A 16,311-nucleotide genomic window follows, 5' to 3' on the forward strand; every position below is an offset into this window, starting at 1 on the left:
TGGCCACTTTGATTTCGCATCTACCAGTACTAAAAAATGATGATTTAAAAATGGACCAGCGTAGTCTATATGTACACGCTCAAAATTTTCTGTAGGCTCATCCCAATGATGTTGTTCAACTTTTGGAGGATTATTTCTCACCATCGCACAGTTTTGACATTGCTTCACCATATGCTCAATGTCTTTATCGGTCCCTTTCCAGAAACAATACCTTCTTGCTAATTGTTTCATTTTAACAATACCAATATGAGTCCTATGTAGTTCCTGTAGAATTTCGTCGCGGAGACTAGCGGGTATGACAACCCTATTGTCTCTGAATAAGACGCCATTTTGAATTGAGTATTCTGGATCTGAAACTTATCCATTATTTAATAACTTTTTTAACTGCGATAGTTCCATATCACGGTCTGTCTCATCTGCTATGGACACCGCTGTAATTGATAAGGTAGAAATTTCATTAATTTTTTGATCTTGAATTGCTTCTGTTTCTTTGTCCAGATAATGTTTCTTGATTGGTGGACTTTCAATAGGAGATCTTGATAGGCAATCGACGTGTACAATTTGATCAGCTTTTCTATGCTCTATTTTATAATTAAAACCTTGAAGGAATGATGCGTATCGTAATAATCGCGCAGATGTCATTGCTGGCGTTTTTGCTTCCGGGTGAAATATTCTTGATAATGGCCTATTATCTGTAATTAAGGTAAATTCTCTGCCATGAAGATACATAAAAAATTTATCGAGGGCAAAAACTATAGCCAATGCTTCGCGGTCGAGCTGGCTGTAATTTTGTTCTGCAGCTGTTAATGCCCTAGAAATAAATGCAATTGGGCGATCTTCAGTTCCAATCACGTGTGATAGGACAGCTGCCACTCCCGTGGGACTAGCATCACAAACTAAAGTGATAGGTTTCGTTTCGTCATAAGGTGTTAAAACTCGATCGGCTGGAATTTCTTTTTTGAGTAATTGAAAAGACTTTTCGCAACTATTATTCCAATAAAATTTTTGACCCTTTTCTAATAATTTTCGTAGCGCATACGTTTTCGTCGCCATATCAGGAATAAATCGGGAGTAATAGGTTATCATGCCAAGGAAACGACTAACTTCGTCTACGTTCTCAGGACGAGCGTGTCTTGAAATTGCTTCTGTTTTTGATGGGCATTTTGAAATGGTGTTATGGCTAATATTATAGCCCAAGTAATGAATTTGCTTCTTGAAATACTCACATTTCGATTTGTTTAGATGTAGTTGATATTTTTGTAGTCTTTCGCAACATTGGTTTAAACGTTGTTGACATTCATTTATAGTTGGTGCATGGACAATGATATCATCAAAATACGAAATTGTGCCTTTAAGACCTTGTAAAAGTTGATCCAGTATTCGGTTGAATTCGCTCGGAGCGGTTTTGATGCCAAATGACGGCCTGTTCATTCTATACGTTCCCCGGTGTGTTGATATGGTTTGCACATCTTTGCTTTCTTCATCAACGTCAACATGCAGGTATGCTTTGTAAAGATCCAATTTACAAAAATATTTTGAATTTTTCAAAGAGTTGAAAATTTCATCAATTCTTGTAATGGGGTAGTGTGCTGACTCCAATTGCGGGCTTAATGCAATTTTGTAATCGACACAGAGTCGTACATTACCATCTGGTTTCGGTATAACTATCGATTCGGTATAACTGGCGATCCCCAGTTACTTGTATTGATTTTTGAAATTATACCATCACGTTCCAAGTTGTCAAGTTCATGTTCAACCTTCTCTCGAAGAGCAAAAGGAACTTGTCTTTCCCGTATAAATACTGGTTTCGATCCATCCTGTAATTTAAGAGAGCAAATTAAATTTGGTATACAACCGACTTTCTGTTCAAATATGTCGGCATATTTTTCTACTAATTCTGTTACCATTTGATCTGTGTTTATTTCTTTGCAGCTGTTTACCTCAGTTCCATTGCAATCCAGGTCATTTAAATTGATTTTCAGATGCCTTATCCACACTCTTCCTAATAACGGCGTATGCTTCGGAGGCACAATGTACATTTGTTCCGTTGAACATTTACCTTTGTAAACAACTTTTACGTTGACAACTCCAATTGTCACAAAAATATCACCTGTATACGAACGGAATGCAATTGATGTTTTTTCGGAATGCAATTGATGTTTTCACTGTTGTGAAAAATTTCTTTAATTCTGGTGATGGTATTATTGTTTTATTATAAATGTCGATTATTTGATTAATACCATCGTCATCCGATGAATACGATTCGACATATGATGTTGTATATGAATTCTGTTTACGTTGCTGCAATTTTGTTGTTATGCACACTTCTTTAACATGGCCTACCTTCTTACATATGGAACATCGAATTTTGTTTTTATCGATTTTGCACTCGTTGAATAGGTGATTACCTTTACCACATCGTAGATATAACCCTTCTATTCCCAAATCCTTGTAATTGACTTTAGTGCTAAGTGGCAACGCCGACCGCTTATTTTGATATCGATTACCACTCTTCTGATGATCGATTGTCGATTGCCGATTGCCGCATATGATGCACATCACTGGTTGTATTTGATATTTCGTTGTTATTTATTTTTGCAGCTTCTAAAATTTTTGTTTTTTCCACTATTTGTCTGAAAGAGTCCCCCTGTTTTTGAAGCAACTGTTCCCGTATTGTATTGTCGCGTAGACCTCTGATGAACTGTGCTCTTGAAAAAATATCTGCAACCGACTTCTGACACACACACAAACTCACATGTTGATGCTCTTTTCTGCAATGTTGTAACAAAATCAGCAATTGTCTGGTTCTCGTTCTGCACCTCAGAAAGAAAATGATGTTGCTCAACAAGAATGTTTCTCCTCGGACAAAATTGTTGCTCTAGAAGTGAAATTATTTCCTCATACTTCATATCCGATACGGATATGAAGTATGAAATTGAAAATGTATTTCCAGTCGTTCTTTATAGGTTTGAAATGTCTCTGTATTTGGGTTGAACGGCTCAAAGTTAGAAATTATGTTGATGCTTGTGCTGGTCGTTGCTTGCTGTTGTGCCAATGCAGAAGTCATAGATGTTATTGCTTCTATCTGTGATCTATGAATTAAGCACTCCGGGTTTCAAACTTTTGCATAATACCGGTAACGATATAAATCGAGCATGTATAATTGCTAAAAACGAACTAAACTTGTTTCTGCTTCCTTCATTGAGCAATGCAGACACTGTCGTAGCAAGTCTAGAGATATCCACATGCAAATATTGGGTATCTTCGGTCTACATGGGACACGATAGGGAGATGCCACCCTGTGCCGTTAAGACCTTAGTTGAGGAGTCACTAAAAACAAAGACAAAACTCATTATGGGAAGCGATGCAAATGCACATCATAGTATTTGGGGAAGTAGTGATACTAATGCAAGGAGAGTCGCTAATAGAGTTTATTTTGCGTACTAACCTGGTAGTTTGCAATAAGGGAGATGCACCAACCTTCGTTACCAGGAACAGACAAGAGGTTTTGGACGTCACGTTGACCTCTCCGGAACTGAATGATAAGATATCTGAGTGGCAAGTTTTGAGGGAACATAGCTTCTCAGATCATCGCTACATCAGTTTCAGATTGGCTGTTCGTACTTCAAAGACCATATTTCCGCCAAATGTTAGGAAAGCTGATTGGAATAGGTATAGGGAATCGTTCAATTTAATGATACCGGAAATGCCGGAGACAAATATGAGTACTGTGCAAGATATCGAACACGCAGTGGAGCGGATTACTAAGGTCTTCAACATTTCACTGAAAGCTGCTTGCCCTAGAGAAAAGCCAAGGGGAAAAATCGGCCGCCATGGTGGACTACGGAGTTAAGTAATATGAGGAAATCCTGCAGGAAGCTCTTTAACAAAGCAAAGTCCACAAGAGCTCCGGAGGATTGGGACACTTACAAGATGAATCTGAGAGAATATAAACGAGAACTGAGAAGGTCTCAACAAAACTCTTGGGATGATTACTGTAGCAGCATTGAGAATACGTCAGAGGCTTCCAGACTACGGAGGGTACTAGCATCCACTAACACCGCTCCAGGTTTCATTAAAACATCGGAGGGAAATTGGACAACGTCCACTGAGGAGACGTTGGAGGTACTTTTGGATACACACTTCCCTGGAAATCAGACGGTTGAACAATGTTCCGGCGGTGTAACAGAGGCTCAGCGATCATTTCCTATCGAGGAAATTGTGTCGGAATCTAGAATAAAATGGGCTTTAAATAGCTTTGGATCATTCAAATCCCCCGGACCTGATGGAATTACTCCGGCGGAGTTACAGGCAGTGGCTGAAAGAATTATCCCCTGGTTGACGGTGATATATAAACGATGTGTAAACTTAGCATATATTCCAGAAAAGTGGAGGGAAACAAAAGTCGTCTTCATACCCAATGCAGGAAAAGCCTCTCACTCGAGTGCGAAGGATTTCCGACCAATCAGCTTATTCCTACTTAAGACCCTGGAGAGAATGATAGACATGTATCTTAGAACTAGCGTGGATTCAAGTTTGCTCTCGAAACGACAGCATGCATACTCGAAGGCCAGGTCGACTGGGACCGCATTGCATGAACTAGTCAGCTTTATTGAAAGCTCACTATCTGTCAAAGAATACACAATCGTGGCGTTTCTAGACATCGAAGGGGCGTTCAATAATGTCCATCCGAGCTCGATATTAAATGGACTGACAACTCTGAATGTTGATCCAGGTATACTTAGGCTGTTAGACGAGCTTCTAAGGAAGAGACGCATTTCAGCCACACTAGGACAAGCAAACATACAAAGGTATGTGAACAGAGGCACTCCTCAAGGAGGAGTTCTATCACCTCTTCTTTGGAATGTTGCTATAAACAACCTTCTGGTTTCCCTAGAAAAAGAAAGGATAAAAGTGGTGGCATACGCAGATGATGTGGCGCTAGCAGTCAGGGGAAAATTCCCATCTACAATCAGAGATATTATACAGAGAGCTCTCCGGATGACTGAGAAATGGGCGAAAGATAATGGTCTTGGTGTAAATCCAGCAAAGACAGAACTAGTCATGTACTGCAAAGATCGCAAAACTCCCACGGTTAGGCCCATTTCCTTGGGGGGTACTGAAATTCCCTTTGGTGAGTGTGCAAAATACCTTGGCGTTATTTTGGACAGGAAGCTGAATTTTAGGCTTAATATTGAAGAGAGGGCGAGAAAAGCCACGGTAGCTTTGTACTCCTGCAAAAAGGCAATAGGGAAAAAGTGGGGACTAAAACCAAAAATTGTGCATTGGCTATACACGGCAGTAGTTAGACCTATAATGCTATATGGTGTTGTAGTCTGGTGGCCGGCACTTCAGAAACCGACTTGTTTAGATAAAGTTCGAGCTTATGTATCTCAGGCGCATTTAGTAAGACAGGAACAGACTCCCTTAATGTCATGCTACATCTATTGCCTTTAGACATTTTGGCCAAACAGTCAGCTGTAACAACGGCTGTGTGGTTGCGCGAGCTATCGCCGTGGTCGGAAAAAATGTACGGTCATAGTTCGGTCCTCAAAGTAATGCCAGATGTACCTAACGTAGTGGATTACACCTTGGCAAAACCACTTTTCGACAAAAAGTATGAAACTCTAATTCCCAACAGTGAGGCGTGGTGTACACAGACCCCGGGGAATAAAAGATATATAGATTTCTATACTGATGGTTCCAAATTGAATGGACAAGTGGGGTTCGGAGTATATTCTAAAGATCTGGAAATTCGAATAGCGAAAAGATTACCTAATCACTGTAGTGTTTTTCAGGCTGAAATATTGGCAATAAGAGAGGTGGTGAATTGGCTGAGAAGTAATGTTCCAACAAATATTGGCATTAATATATCTCAGGCAGTCAACCTGCAATAAAATCCTTGGACTCTGTGTTCCTTAACTCGAAAACGGCCATAGACTGCCGCAAATCTCTCAACGAGATGGCTGAGCAGTACAATATTCACCTAATATGGGTGCCTGGCCATAGGAACATACCGGGGAACTGCGAAGCAGATGTGTTAGCAAGGCTAGGAACTACCTTACATATTCCAGGGGAACTGGAATCTGTTGGTATGCCTCTGGCCACCTGCAAGCTCTTACTGCGTGAGAGGGCTGTTAAGATGGCCAATGTTCGATGGGAAAATTGCAAGGGTTGTAGCGACACCAAGAAAATATGGCCCCATTTAAACTTAAACCGCACACTAGATATGCTAGTGTTCTCAAGGCGTCAGATAGCACTCCTGATATCTGCTATAACGGGTCGCTGCCTGATAGGCGAATTTGCAAAAACTATAAGTGCGAAGTATAATGACTATTGTATGAGTTGTCATGATGTGGAGGAAAAGGAATCAATTAAACACCTCTTGTGTGAGTGTCCTGCTTTTTGTGTAAGGCGTAAGCGAATTTTAGGAGCATATAGCTTTAGATTACTGGCTGACCTGGAAAACGTTAACTTAAGCAGATTGTTAATGTTTTTGGAGCAATCTGGTTGGTTCCACAAAAGTAAATAATAGAGAAGGTTCAGTGGTTAAGACTAGAAGTGCCCATATGTAATAGGTACTTTTAGTTAAATGTGGTATCACAATGGACTGAATAGTCTAAGTGAGCCTGAAATTTAATCGGGCTGCCACTTTAACCTAACCTAACCTATTGCTTCTAGAATTTTTTTCATTTGTTCGTCAGCCACTGTTATTTGATTTTATTAATTTTGATGAATTCGAAATGCACTTGATTATACGGTTTTATCCTCGTCGCCAATTGTTGTGTTTTTACCGCTCAAAATCCATTTATGAAATAATGATGAAGACGTAATGTCATATTAAAAACATAACTATTACTTTATTAAACAATAAAAAGACAATATGATCAATTACGTAACGACGCTAGCTGATTGAGTGTCAAACATATACTGTAACGATTTAAAAATGGCTGCTATGTAACGCGAAGTTTAGTACTTAAAATGGATATTAATAAAAGTATATAAAAAGGATGAAGTGATGACAGATTGAAACCTGTATAACAAAAAGAGATTCAAATGCAGATGTGAAAGACACTACACCGCGTTATTGTCAATATATAATATTTTAAAATCGTCTAAGCCAAATTAATTCTTTGCACGCTGCATTTGTTGATACTAGACTGATAGAACACCCGAAGTAGACCTCCTTATCTCCACCAAGAAAAAAGTGCCTTCGGAACTAAAGGAAAAAATGTTCATCAATTTATTTTAGCCAATTTATTTCCATTAAGTTAAATTTTTGTTTAAAATGATGACAGATTGAAACCTGTATAACAAAAAGAGATTCAAATGCAGATGTGAAAGACACTACACCGCGTTATTGTCAATATATAATATTTTAAACAATCGTCTAAGCCAAATTAATTCTTTGCACGCTGCATTTGCAGCTATAATTTCCGCTTCTGTAGTAGATGTTGATACTAGACTGATAGAACACCCGAAGTAGACCTCCTTATCTCCACCAAGAAAAAAGTGCCTTCGGAACTAAAGGAAAAAATGTTCATCAATTTATTTTAGCCAATTTATTTCCATTAAGTTAAATTTTTGTTTAAAATAATAAAATTTACTTGCTTCAGTAAAAAAATCCTAAACTTAAAGCAGTTAGGAATAGTTCATTAACTAGAATAAGGCATGGAATTTTTCTAATACTGTTTTCTTCGCTGGGTATAAGAATTTACTACTGAACAAGAAAATTTTTTTCACTGATAACAAAGCATTCGTAAAAATAAACAAAATATGAACTAAAACCAAGTTTCCTCAAATTTAGTAAAATTTCTTATAAAATGACAATTCTGACTTTCTTTATTATAGAAAGCTTATCATACATACGAATAACACTTGGCATAGAAAAATATTTTAGTTCATTCGTACTAAGAAGTATTCGATCCTTTTAAAACTTAAGGAGACACACTTGTTAGAATATAGGAAATTTTCCTATATTTCTTTTATCTACCTGCAATCGATAACTGTCATCGATGTAATCGGTATGTTTGCGCGTGGGTTGGTTTTTTAGTTGGAATCGCGTTGTTATGGTATACGGAGGAATTGTTAAAAAATAATATAGTAAAATAAATAAAATATATAAAATATTTGTTATTTTAAATTAGTGAGAAAAAACTATGTTCGTGATGGTGCATAAAGAAAGAAAACAGAATAAAAACCCTTTCATTCGTCTTCATTTTGGAATCTTCAATTAACAGGTAACATTCAGTGACGCTAACCTTTTGTGAAAAAATTGGTTTATGCACTCAAAAAAAAGTGAACTCTCTATTTCACTAAAGCCAATTTAACTTTATTTTAGTTCATAGAATTATTATGTTTGGAGAAAGTTTTCTTTACTCTAATAATTTTTTATGTACGTTAGTTAAATTAACTAAACCCGAGGAAAAAAATATACTCAAATGATGCATAAAGATTAACTAAATTCGTGTCTTCCACAAAATAGTTCAGAATTTCTTTAAATTTGTAAATTTTACCAAAAATGTGTCCATCATGAACTTCGTATGTCACTAAAGACATTCTTGCAATTTTGAACTCCAAGTTTTTCCTTCAAACTACAAAATTTTCTTTAACAAGTGAAAAAACTTAGTTATGTCTAATAAATTTTCTTGAATTTGTCGAAAAATATTTACTTATTTTTATGACATCGGCGTGATGCCAACGTTTGTAATACTGTTTAGTTAAAATTTTCTACAAATATTCAAAATTTTCTAAAATTAAGCGAAAGTTTTCTTCCTGGTGGGTTCACTGTTTTTTCAGTGTGATTTTTTTTTTTTTATTGAAATTGTAAAAGGAAAAGTGAAATGTACAAGAAGAAGGAAAAATGCGGTTTACAGTTGATGACACTACATGGAAATTGGAAAAAGTGGAATAATAAACTAATATTTCAAGGCCAGTCGATGCTGTTGATTTCAAATAAGTATATTTAATATATTAATAAAACGTGTATTTTATAGAAGAAAAAATTGCTTATATAAATAAATAAAATTGTATTTAAAAACGAAGGTAAGCAGTTCTAAGTTTGAAGTAAAAAGGTTTACCACAAATATGTAAGATTTGTCCCAATGAATGAAAAAATTTCAATAAAATCATTCCATATATGAATTCAATTCAGTTAAATTTTTTCACTCTGTAGTATAGTGGTACATAAATATAGGGAAATGTTAACTAATATATGGAATGCATTCTACCTAATTTAAACGAAATTCACATCGTTCAAAAAAATAAAAATGTCTTTGGCGCTATACGAAGTTCAACTTTCTTCACAATTAGTTCATTTTAACTTAAAGAAGGGGTCACTTTTTTCTTGGTGCATTTGCCTCTGTTGATATGTCCTTGTTTTTCTCATCATTTTCCTCTTTGTTTAGGTTCTGACAATTTTGAATCTTTTCGTCAAATTTAACGTCTCTTGAAACATCTACACTTTTGTTTTCTGGTATGTATATTCTGTATCGCTCATCTCCATCATATCCCACTAAGTATTCTTTTAAAGCTTTCTTGCCCATCTTTAAGCGCTTCTCTTCAGGTACATGGACATAACACTTTGAACCAATTATACGTAAATGGTTTATTCTGGGTTTTTGTCCGAACCAAGCTTCAAAAGGACTTATACCTGCAATAGAGGATTTCGAAGTCCTGTTCAAAATATATATAGCCGATTTTACCAATTCTGCCCACATAGAAACGGGATAGTTTACTTCTAAATTCGCATATTTAAACGTTCTTGCCATTTCAACTGTATTCCTATTATCTCTTTCACACCGACCATTTTGCTCTGGAGTATATGGTGCCGTTAACTTGTGAGTTATTGCAAAACCTTTTAAAATTCTATTCACTTCTTTATTTTTAAATTCCAACTCATTGTCACTTAGAAAAGTTTTCACAGTGTGACCTTGTGTTTTTGCATGAACTAATATTTCTCTAAGTGTATCTACCACGTCGGATCTCTTTTTAACTATATACCCATACCTGAATTTCGAAAAATCATCCTTATATAGAATAAGATATTTGTACCCTTGGAAGGATTCATAGCATGGACCACAAACGTCATCTGAAATAAGTTCTCCACATGCGGTTACTGTTTTCCTGTTTCCAAACGGCATTCTTGACAGTTTTCCATAAGTACATAGCTCACAAATTTCTTGTTTCATTTTGACTTGTATATGAAAATAAGAGAGGTGGTGAATTGGCTGAGAAGTAATGTTCCAACAAATATTGGCATTAATATATACTCAGACAGTCAACCTGCAATAAAATCCTTGGACTCTGTGTTCCTTAACTCGAAAACGGCCATAGACTGCCGCAAATCTCTCAACGAGATGGCTGAGCAGTACAATATTCACCTAATATGGGTGCCTGGCCATAGGAACATACCAGGGAACTGCGAAGCAGATGTGTTAGCAAGGCTAGGAACTACCTTACATATTCCAGGGGAACTGGAATCTGTTGGTATGCCTCTGGCCACCTGCAACCTCTTACTGCGTGAGAGGGCTATTAAGATGGCCAATGTTCGATGGGAAAATTGCAAGGGTTGTAGCGACACCAAGAAAATATGGCCCCATTTAAACTTAAACCGCACACTAGATATGCTAGTGTTCTCAAGGCGTCAGATAGCACTCCTGATATCTGCTATAACGGGTCGCTGCCTGATAGGCGAATTTGCAAAAACTATAGGTGCGAAGTATAATGACTATTGTATGAGCTGTCATGATGTGGAGGAAAAGGAATCAATTAAACACCTCTTGTGTGAGTGTCCTGCTTTTTGTGTAAGGCGTAAGCGAATTTTAGAAGCATATAGCTTTAGATTACTGGCTGACCTGGAAAACGTTAACTTAAGCAGTTTGTTAATGTTTTTGGAGCAATCTGGTTGGTTCCACAAAAGTAAATAATAGAGAAGGTTCAGTGGTTAAGACTAGAAGTGCCCATATGTAAAAGGTACTTTTAGTTAAATGTGGTATCACAATGGACTGAATAGTCTAAGTGAGCCTGAAATTTAATCGGGCTGCCACTTTAACCTAACCTAACCTATTGCTTCTAGAAATTTTTTCATTTGTTCGTCAGCCATTGTTATTTGATTTTGTTAATTTTGATGAATTCGAAATGCACTTGATTATACGGTTTTATCCTCGTCGCCAATTGTTGTGTTTTTACCGCTCAAAATCCATTTATGAAATAATGATGAACACGTAATGTCATATTAAAAACATAACTATTACTTTATTAAACAATAAAAAGACAATATGATCAATTACGTAACGACGCAAGCTGATTGAGTGTTAAACATATACTGTAACGATTTAAAAATGGCTGCTATGTAACGCGAAGTTTAGTACTTAAAATGGATATTAATAAAACTGTATATAAAGGATGAAGTGATGGCAGATTGAAACCTGTATAACAAATAAAGATTCAAATGCAGATGTGAAAGACACTACACAGCGTTATTGTCAATATATAATACAGATGTATCTTCTAAATTTGTTATTTCTTTAAACAATCGTCTAAGCCAAATTAATTCTTTGCACGCTGCATTTGCAGCTATAATTTCCGCTTCTGTAGTAGATGTTGATACTAGACTGATACAACACCCGAAGTAGACCTTCCTATCTCCACCAAGAAAAAAGTGCCTTCGGAACTAAAGGGAAAAATGTTCATCAATTTATTTTAGCCAATTTATTTCCATTAAGTTAAATTTTTGTTTAAAATAATAAAATTTACTTGCTTCAGTAAAAAAATCCTAAACTTAAAGCAGTTAGGAATAGTTCATTAACTAGAATAAGGCATGGAATTTTTCTAATACTGTTTTCTTCGCTGGGTATAAGAATTTACTACTGAACAAGAAAATTTTATTCACTGATAACAAAGCATTCGTAAAAATAAACAAAATATGAACTAAAACCAAGTTTCCTCAAATTTAGTAAAATTTCTTATAAAATGACAATTCTGACTTTCTTTATTATAGAAAGCTTATCATACATACGAATAACACTTGGCATAGAAAAATATTTTAGTTCATTCGTACTAAGAAGTATTCGATCCTTTTAAAACTTAAGGAGACACACTTGTTAGAATATATTTCTTTTATCTACCTGCAATCGATAACTGTCATCGATGTAATCGGTATGTTTGCGCGTGGGTTGGTTTTTTAGTTGGAATCGCGTTGTTATGGTATACGGAGGAATTGTTAAAAAATAAGATAGTAAAATAAATAAAATATATAAAATATTTGTTATTTTAAATTAGTGAGAAAAAACTATGTTCGTGATGGTGCATAAAGAAAGAAAACAGAATAAAAACCCCTTCATTCGTCTTCATTTTGGAATCTTCAATTAACAGGTAACATTCAGTGACGCTAACCTTTTGTGAAAAAATTGGTTTTTGATTTTTTTATTTGTAGGTATTGAAATTGTAAAAGGAAAAGTGAAATGTACAAGAAGAAGGAAAAATGCGGTTTACAGTTGATGATATTACATGGAAATTGGAAAAAGTGGAATAATAAACTAATATTTCAAGGCCAGTCGATGCTGTTGATTTCAAATAAGTATATTTAATATATTAATAAAACGTGTATTTTATAGAAGAAAAAATTGCTTATATAAATAAATAAAATTGTATTTAAAAACGAAGGTAAGCAGTTCTAAGTTTGAAGTAAAAAGGTTTACCACAAATATGTAAGATTTGTCCCAATGAATGAAAAAATTTCAATAAAATCATTCCATATATGAATTCAATTCAGTTAAATTTTTTCATTCTGTAGTATAGTGGTACATAAATATAGGGAAATGTTAACTAATATATGGAATGCATTCTACCTAATTTAAACGAAATTCACATCGTTCAAAAAAATAAAAATGTCTTTGGCGCTATACGAAGTTTAACTTTCTTCACAATTAGTTCATTTTAACTTAAAGAAGGGGTCACTTTTTTCTTGGTGCATTTGCCTCTGTTGATATGTCCTTGTTTTTCTCATCATTTTCCTCTTTGTTTAGGTTCTGACAATTTTGAATCTTTTCGTCAAATTTAACGTCTCTTGAAACATCTACTCTTTTTTTTCTGGTATGTATATTCTGTATCGCTCATCTCCATCATATCCCACTAAGTATCCTTTTAAAGCTTTCTTGCCCATCTTTAAGCGCTTCTCTTCAGGTACATGGACATAACACTTTGAACCAATTATACGTAAATGGTTTATTCTGGGTTTTTGTCCGAACCAAGCTTCAAAAGGACTTATACCTGGAATAGAGGATTTCGAAGTCCTGTTCAAAATATATATAGCCGATTTTACCAATTCTGCCCACATAGAAACGGGATAGTTTACTTCTAAATTCGCATATTTAAACGTTCTTGCCATTTCAACTGTATTCCTATTATCTCTTTCACACCGACCATTTTGCTCTGGAGTATATGGTGCCGTTAACTTGTGAGTTATTGCAAAACCTTTTAAAATTCTATTCACTTCTTTATTATTAAATTCCAACTCATTGTCACTTAGAAAAGTTTTCACAGTGTGACCTTGTGTTTTTGCATGAACTAATATTTCTCTAAGTGTATCTACCACGTCGGATCTCTTTTTAACTATATACCCATACCTGAATTTCGAAAAATCATCCTTATATAGAATAAGATATTTGTACCCTTGGAAGGATTCATAGCATGGACCACAAACGTCATCTGAAATAAGTTCTCCACATGCGGTTACTGTTTTCCTGTTTCCAAACGGCATTCTTGACAGTTTTCCATAAGTACATAGCTCACAAATTTCTTGTTTCATTTTGACTTGTATATGAAAATCCTTTTCCAACTTTTCTTTCACATGGCGTATATCTTGGGTTCCCCTCTTTCATGATAAAGCTGAAGCATAGAGCTGTCTGAAACATCCAAACATATATTTTGTTTTACCTTTGGTATTATTGGTTGTATGGAGGCTTTATAAAGGCTTCCATTTCTTGAACGACTCCCATAAAGTACGGATTGATTATTTACTGATAGCCAGCATTCCGTTACTGTTGAGTTGAAACTTCTGTTTGGATTTCTATCTTGTGTTGCAAGTACTTGATATATCAGGTACTCACCAAACATACTTTTTGAAATTATTTGGATAGTTCCCTTACCATATGCTTTAATATATTCTTTTCCTGTTGCTTGAATAACTTGAGGCTCTATGAAACTATTAAATTCAGAAAATAATTCATTCGAATTTGTTACATGTTTCGTAGGCCCATTGTCAATCCACCAAGCTTCTTTAGACACTGATACACGTTCTACATTGCTTTCAGTATTTAATGTCAGGTTGATATTTGTGGTGGCAGTCTTCTTCGACGGTTTTCCATCTTCAATCCATTTTCGGCAATCTTTCAGCCAATGTCCCTTCTTTTTGCAATAATGGGACACGTCCTCCTTCTTTGACACATTGCTACTTACTTTTTGCTTGTAATTTTTCTTAGATTTCACCATTAAAGCTTCTGGATTGTTATTTGAATCTTGAATAGTTTTCTTAAAGTTTCTCTCAAAAAGACAGAATTGCATTATTAGCTATGGATTTGTCTGTATCCCTCGTGAGCATCATCCAACTAGACCGGAACATTTCATAGGATGGAGGAAGAATGTGGAGTATTTTGCAGATAAATGGCATATCTGGTAATATATTTTGCCCTATCAATCGCAAACCAGCATTCAATTCATCCCATAGGCTTCTTAGTTTTGCAATATGTGTTGATGCGTCTAGATTATCTTGCCATCCAAATGATAAAATGTCCGAACAAATTTTAAATAATTGATTCCTTTACGAGACTGGGCCTATTGAGTTTGAATGTATTTTATTAACTGAAAAAATGTATTTGTATATACATACATATTTCTAACAGGAAAATCAAAAACATAATAATTAATTTTCTTATAAAACAATTTCAACATTAATTATTTTTTATTATATAGTATGAATTGACAAAAATGTTTTTAAATATTGTCAGAAAATAAAAAAACTTTTGAAAAGAAAAGAAGTGCACTTTGGGTTAGCGTTAGCCTACTGTGGACCCTGTCCATAGGAGAAACGTCGATTTTCAAGGGTCGGTATGTCGAAAGCTACGCTCTTCCGACAAAATTTTTACTTAATATTTTGTCTTTAAAATGTACTATTTTTACCAAAAATAAAAAAAAAAAACAATTTCATTCATTTCATGCTGCCAGAATTAACAAAAAATAAAGAGAAATACCGATTTTCAGGTGTCGATATCTCGAAACTAGCAGAATCTTTGGCCCACTTCAGTAATATACCAATTTTTGCCGGAAAGGCCTATTTTCGGAGTTACGGGCCCCTAAAGTTTTCATTATCACGTATATTGGATTTAGTATCCATGGCACATAATCATCCTAAAAGTAATGTCGAAAGCTACGCTCTTCCGACAAAATTTTTACTTAATATTTTGTCTTTAAAATGTACTATTTTTACCAAAAATAAAAAAAAAACAATTTCATTCATTTCATGCTGCCAGAATTAACAAAAAATAAAGAGAAATACCGATTTTCAGGTGTCGATATCTCGAAAACTAGGCTTTTGCAACAAATTTTTTACTTAACATTTTCGCTTTAAAATCTCTTCTCCTACACTGAAAAACATTTGTTTGTTTTTAACAACTTTTGCTAAAGTAGATTTGTTCCATTATTTTAAAAAAGTAATCCCGAAAATGAATTTGTTTTCAACTCGAAAATCGAGCATATATGTAGTGCCGACTAGAGTGATCAAAACCGGTCAGTGAAAATCGGTGGACCGGTTTTTCGTTTTGTACCGATAGTCGGTTTTGTATAAAATCCCATTTTCGGTGGACCGGTAGAACCGGTGTTTTTAATACAATAAAAACCGGTTTTCGGATTTTTTATTTTTAATGTAAAATGAATTAAGAAAACATCCCGAATGTATTTTCTGCGCTGTTTCAACCCGTTTCTGAACACTTTTAAAATAGTATTCGTCCAAGATGTAAAATAAAATACGTTGGTTTTCTAAAAAATCCCAGAGATATTTCAATGAAATATAAGCAAATCGTGCTTGTTCAATTAGGAGCGTACATTTTGTCAACAAAATCTATGATATTTCTTACGTTATTATTATTCCACTTAATTTGGTGTACATTTCTGAGCTCTGTTTGTGAATATTTTGAAAAGCATCAAAATGAAAGCCAACATTTTTGGTTGTTCAGACTCTTCAACACCGTCTTTAATATAACATTTCAGAAATATTCACAAAAAGCAAATGGAACCAAAAAAGAAAAAAATCCA

General features: G+C 35.0%; 1 long non-coding RNA gene across 1 annotated transcript; it reads left to right on the forward strand.

Annotated features, from left to right (window-relative positions):
- The first annotated feature begins 12,208 nt into the window (after positions 1–12,208).
- Positions 12,209–12,665, forward strand: LOC142239438 (uncharacterized). The gene is made up of 2 exons (XR_012723029.1): positions 12,209–12,375; positions 12,437–12,665. It is a non-coding gene; the product is annotated as an uncharacterized LOC142239438 (long non-coding RNA).
- Positions 12,666–16,311: the final 3,646 nt, after the last annotated feature.

The sequence above is a fragment of the Haematobia irritans genome, chromosome 1 (assembly GCF_050003625.1).
Source record: "Haematobia irritans isolate KBUSLIRL chromosome 1, ASM5000362v1, whole genome shotgun sequence".
NCBI lineage: Eukaryota > Metazoa > Arthropoda > Insecta > Diptera > Muscidae > Haematobia > Haematobia irritans.